The sequence below is a fragment of the Stegodyphus dumicola genome, chromosome 5 (genome assembly GCF_044657685.1).
Source record: "Stegodyphus dumicola isolate Sdum_Otavi_A_Nest chromosome 5, ASM4465768v1".
In the NCBI taxonomy this organism is placed as follows: domain Eukaryota; kingdom Metazoa; phylum Arthropoda; class Arachnida; order Araneae; family Eresidae; genus Stegodyphus; species Stegodyphus dumicola.
Genome location: NC_140772.1, coordinates 44,338,257 through 44,344,751, shown reverse-complemented (window position 1 = coordinate 44,344,751; position 6,495 = coordinate 44,338,257).

Genomic DNA, 6,495 nt, shown 5'->3' with positions numbered 1-6,495 from the left:
AGAGGAATTCCTAAATGATGCTAAGAACGCTTATGTAAATATATCTCTAATTATTTCTAATTACTTCTCAAATGTTTAGTTATCTCTCAATTCGAATGGGGAGCTGGAGAACTAGAAGGTAAGAATAAAATAAACAATTAAACCTGTGATCAGTGAAACAGGATGTTTCATTTATTGAATATCACGGACGTTTCATTTAAAGAACGGAAGTATTGCTTAACCTCTGAAAAACCAATTTGATTGGAACTGACTGAACGGCTTACCGAAAGATGGTTTTCAATAAATAACTTTTTCCGCATTTTCGCAGTTTGGGAAATTCATTGACGAATAAAATAATCTAAAAACATAATTAAAAAAATCTGAAAGCTTGCAGATTTTACAGATTTTCAGTTATTTTAACGTTTTGTATGTTACCTTTATTTATTAACTATCATGTTTTTTGCACTTAAACTATAAAATTCAGTTCAACAGCAATATCGCAAAATAATTTTAAAATGAGCATATATTTAGAATTTCCGATACACAGTCTCCCGCGCTGGAGATAAAAATGTTTTTTTCTTTGACCCGTATAATGTTGCCACTGCTCGCTTTGAAATCGTTGAGTTTGTTAATTGAAAATTCGCTAAAGTGTTATAAATTAAGAAATCGATAATAAAACAAATTCCAAATTAGAGCTTCCAGATGCCCATATTCGGTGGAGGATTACGTTATTCAAAATATTATGGCTCATTGTGATAAAACAACAAGGTACCGTTGTTTTATCACAATGCGAGCAACATCATAAATTTATACAGATTCTTCATTAATTAATCCCTTTAAATATAATACAGGTAGATTGTTGGAGGAGTAAAGTGTTATTAATTTAATTTCAAGAGAAATATACCAATATAAACTTTAAAATTAGGCAAAAAAGTACTCTTAGATTGGTGTAAATATTGAATAAAACTCCATCGATTTTGAATGCGATCAGGTATAGATCTCTCTTCTTCAGTAGTAAATTTTTGAAAAAAATAGGAAAGGAACGTGACATTTATGTTGGGAATTAAGTGCAACCTTCAAAGAAATATTCTCTTTGAGGACACCTGATAGTGAGAAGTCTTTGAAACGGAATCTTCTTCTAAGGAGAATCTCAGAAAGGAAAGTAAAGAGGAGCCCATTGTTTGTGGAATAAACACCAATGTGGCAAATTTCATCCAATGATAGATCCAATGGAAGAGGAACGAGTGATGATGGAGACTGATTCATCCAAAAGTGAGTTAGACATAGAGAGAAGCAATCTTACGAAAGTTGAGCATCTGGAGTTTAAGAAGTAATATGGACATCCGGAGTCCTTAAATTTTTGCTTCTTCGCAATCAATTTTTTCTATCAACAAAACTGAAGATCGAGTTTTCCCTTTTGCAACGTCTTTTTTTCCTTGTTTGAATAGTTCAAGAACCTCATAAAATCCTTCAAATAATTTCGAAGGTATAATAAAAGGACTTTCAGCAGGTCCAATAAAATTTTCCTAGGAGCATTCATGAGCTTATCTTTCCACGTTTTAAGCTGAGGTCTTTTGTCTAGATGGGAGTTTCTTCTTTTGTTTCTTTATCCTTTTGGTACGAGGTATCAGGTACTTTGTCCAAAGTACAAAGTATGAATGAGACTTAACGATCTCCAGAACATCTTATACAGGCAATATTGTCCTCTACGTGGAGGGAAAAATATAAATAAGGTAAGTTTTTTGCACATTTCCAGGCATCTAGGATTACTGAAGCTGTTCGTGTCCATCGGAAACATTGAATGGAGAAATACCTGGTTTTAAACGAGGTGAGCCCAGCTTTCAGACTGAAAAAGAATCTTAAACTGAAGGTGGCTTTTCATTCATATACACGAAGAAATTTCCACACCAAAGGTGTAGAAGTCGTTCATCTTCTTGATTCCGTTTTTTCGCTGACTGCTAATTTTAAAAATAGGAAATGTAAGTTCTTGAATTCTTCCAAAATTTCCTTTTCAGAATAATTAGCAGTTAGGCTTCAAAGAATCATCTAGGTAGGGGTATCAAGATCACTAAACCCCGGCAGTTTAACCCGGGGTCAAATGCCGGCAAACAGTCTGGCTGCATGTGATTTTCCCCATGCTTAGTGTCCACAAAGTGCTTAGTCTTCCACAAAGGTATCCGTATCCTTAAGAAGATACCCTCCTGTGCTTTGCTGTAACCAAAATGACCCAACCCCACAAAAGGATGATTTTACCGAACCATCATCCTCAGCTGTCTAATGGAGGATGATGCTATCCAGGAACTATACTACCCAGGTCTGGTTGTCAGACATTGAACTATACTATCCAGGAAGATGAAAAATTGTCTGGCACTTACGCCATATCCAGTTCAACAATAATACTTTCTCTGAAGATTGAGGAAAACATGTTTTCGAAGAACAGTAGCTAATTCAAAGTATGGGGGACACCAGCGATATACTATGGGTCAACTGGTAATGCCTTCCCATACTAACTCTTAAAAAAAAGGGGGGGGAATTGCAAATTTTATAGGAATTTACATAGACTGAAGCTTTCCAAAAGGTCCAGAGTTTGCCTATTATGGTACGAGTGCAATCATGTGTGATTGCTCGTACATCGTGCAATCACACAGTACGCCCTACATCCAGTATTTAATTAAAATAACGATGTAGGACATAAGTAGATTACAAAATAGTCAGAATACAATTTGAAATTCACAAGATAAATTGAACGTCTGATTTGGTGCAACAAAAATAGGAGATAAACATAATTAAAAAAAAATAAAATCTGAAATTTTTCAGATTTTAAATTACGTCCAAAGGGGCGTTTTTTTAACGTTTTGAGTGTTACCTTTATTTATTAAATATCATGTTCTTTGCACTTAAACCATAAAATTCAGTTCAAGAGCAATATCGCAAAATAATGTTAAATTAAGCATATCTTTAGAATTTCCGATATACACAGTCTCGCGAGCTGGAGATAAAAGTATTTTTTTTTTTCTATATAACGTTGCCATTTCTCGCTTTTAAAGCATTGAGTTTGTTAATCAAAAATTCGTTAAAGCTTTACAAAATATAAAATCTATAATAAAACAAATTCCAAATTTGGGATTTCAGATGCCCATATTCGCAGTAGGATTTCGTCATTCACTCTATGTACCATTGTTTTATCACAATGCGAGAAATAGACAATCATTTATGCAGATTTTTCATTATTTAATTTCTTCAAATATAATGCAGGACTCTAACATTTTGTGGCAACAGTTTGAAAAGTGAACCGACGTTTATGAGTCCGACGCAAAATGCCAAAACGAAAGCAATAGCCCTTCGGGACTGAAATCCCTTTGAACTAATAAACAGATAAACATAATGAGATAATTATAATTAGTACTAGCAACATAATGTTAAAATGCTAAAGAGGTCGGTGTCCATAGGTTATTTCAGATATATTGGTTTATTGCAGTTTGGGCGTTTTCGGGATTTTCCTTATGTGTAACGTGTATACGATCCAGTTCCCTTAGAAAGTCTTCCCCGAAGGCATCCCTCCCCTTAGGCAGATAGCCCTAGTGTGCTTTGCCATAATTAAATAAACCAAAAACCAAAATGTAAGAGTTTGTTAATAAAAATTGAAAGTTGCTGTATTTCGAGAAGTATTGCCACTGTTGGCTTCCAAATCGTTGAATTTGTTAATAAAAAATTCATTAAAGTTTTATAAAATGCGAAATAAGTAATAAAACATATTCGAAAGTCAAAATTCGTGTTTCCAGGTGTACATACTCAAGTGGAGGACTAAAGTACCATCGCCTTGTCGCAGTTCGAGACACATTCATACATACATGCAGATTCTTCATTATTTTTTAAAAATAAATGAAAGCGATATCATTTGGTAGCAACAATCTCAGAAGTGAATTAGCCATATAGAGTGAATCGAAATTTATAGTGATAGGCCGCAAAAATTCGAAAAAAAAAATTGAAAATATAACGCTCATTCGACACTAATAGCCCTTTTTGGACTTAGTGATGGTGAAAAACATTAGGTAAACTAATCTTAAATATCACAAAATAAATAAAGAGGTAAACCTGGATATGGTTACTGTTGTTAAGCAGAAAACAAGGAATTAAAGCATGATATAAAAAAATAGCAGATATATATGTTGTTCTTATATTTTTTTTTAAAGGGAAAAGATCTGTGATGAATGTTTAAAATAAAAACAAAAATTGAACAAAATGAGTAAAAAAAGGGATTCTAAAACATTCATTATATTTATTAGAACAAATTCAGAGAAATGTAAAGGGAATATTTAATAATAATATATCATTTGCAAAAGTAACTGCTATCTTCTTCTCAAAAAACTAGTTTCTAGATATTTTTCTTGGATTAAGCGGTATTATGGAAGGTATTCAAATTAGAGTGAACAACCTTCATACTTGTCTGCGGACATCTGATATCCTGTTTGTGTTCTCGGACTTTTATATCAAGCAACGCTCACGTGTTAACTTAAAACTAATTTACATTCTAGCATAAGAATCAAAAGACTTAACATTTAAATTTGTGCCTATTCTGTGTTTCTTTTATACTAAGAATTAAAATTTCTGAGTCTCAAATTTTGATAGTGTCATTCGATATTGAACCATTTTAGAATAAATTTATGAATATTAAATATGCTTGTAAGTGCGCCGCTTTATATAAATAAATATCGAAACTGCATTAAGTTGTTTAAAATTAGGCAAAAAGGTAACTTTAGACTAGCGTAAATTTCTTGTAGTATACTTTTACTTCTGAAGAAGGGCCTGTATTTAATTGCCTTTGAAATGGTATAGTTTTATTCAAAATCTATGCCATCTAAGGTTATGGTTTTGCTTAATTTAAAATTTTACTCTGACGCGTTTGTTTTCTAAATTTTAAATTGAAATATGAAAGATTCTAAATGGAGATTAATGGAAAGTAAACAATAAATAAAATAGTTATGAACTACTTTTATTACTTTCCAACAAGAAACTTAATATATAACAAAAATGCGTACTCATACGAAACGTCATTTGAAAGCTTATATTATTTTAGATAATTTTTCCGAGTTTGAGGAAAAAAATTAAGTTGGAAAAAATTAACAGAATCTTCAAATGTACAATTACTAAGAACCTCAAATAAGCAAAACTAATCTCAGTTTAATAATTTACTTAAGTTACCTTGAAATTAGAAAAGAAGTTAAATTCATGAATTAAAAATAAAGGACCATTAAATTTTCAGTGGATTAAAATTTAAACATGCAATCATTGATTTAATTTTGATTTAGTCGTTGATTTAATTTAATAAAGAAAGGTATTAAATCTTCTGATTTATGTTGCAAAAATAAATATTTAAGAACGAAAAACAAAAGCAGTTTCTCTGAAGAAGATATTAAGAACATAATGGGAAAAACATAAAGCAGTTTCAACGGGAAGTTGGAAGTTACACTTGACCATTTAACTCTGAAAGTTACACTTGGCGGGACGAATAGCAGAGCACATGAACGGTTTCGTTGTTTTCTCGCGTGTAACTTGAACACGAGTAAGTTTCCCTTAGAAAGGCCTTATTGGTGTATTTAATTATGGCAAAGCACACTAGGGCTATCTGCCTAAGGGGAGGGATGCCTTCGTGGGGGACTTTCTAAGGGAAACTGGCTCGTATACACGTTACGCATGGGGAAAACCACGAAAACGCCCATACAGCCAGCCCGTTCGCGGGATTCGAACCACGGACCGAACTACCAGTGTTCAGCGACTTTACCGCTCGGCCGCTGGTGGGCCCAAGGCCTTATTGTAATTTGGTATGATGGTATTTTAATAGTCCTAATGTGCTCTGTCATAATTCACTAAATAAATTCAATGAATAGTGATAACCAGTTTTGGTTTATGTGTTTTGCCATAGAAAATGTTGGAGGTATATACGATCATTTACAGTTTTCTGTTTCTTTTTCTTTTTTTTTAATGTTGTATATTTCTATTTAAATGCTAAAGAAGATAGTCTATTTTAAACATTTGATATTTAAAAATGTACTACAACTACATTTTTGAGGAAACTATTTTTACTGGAGATAAAATTTCACGAGGTGGACTATAGTTTCGCAGTATGCATTTATCAGTAAAGCTATATAAAGTAAAGCCTATTACCGTTCCCGCACGCTTTATAAATTTTCTGTCTAAAACAGTTTTAGAACTAGGTGTTCTCCACAGCTAGGTTAAAATAAGGATTATACGTTAAGTTCATTGAAAATAATTTTCGGACTAAATTTTATGTTTAATGATTGTAGAGTATATTACTTATACATCTTTCGAAATAACATTTCTAGAAATTCCATAAAACACAGTTAAAGAACTGATAAAGCCCCATCGTAAATAGCATTTTCACAATCATGTTTTTTCTCTAAAACCAAACAGTAGTTAGATTCTAATTCGAATGCTAATGGAATGCAGAATCCATACTAATGGGCTACTTTACATAGTAGTTTTTGTAATTTTCTT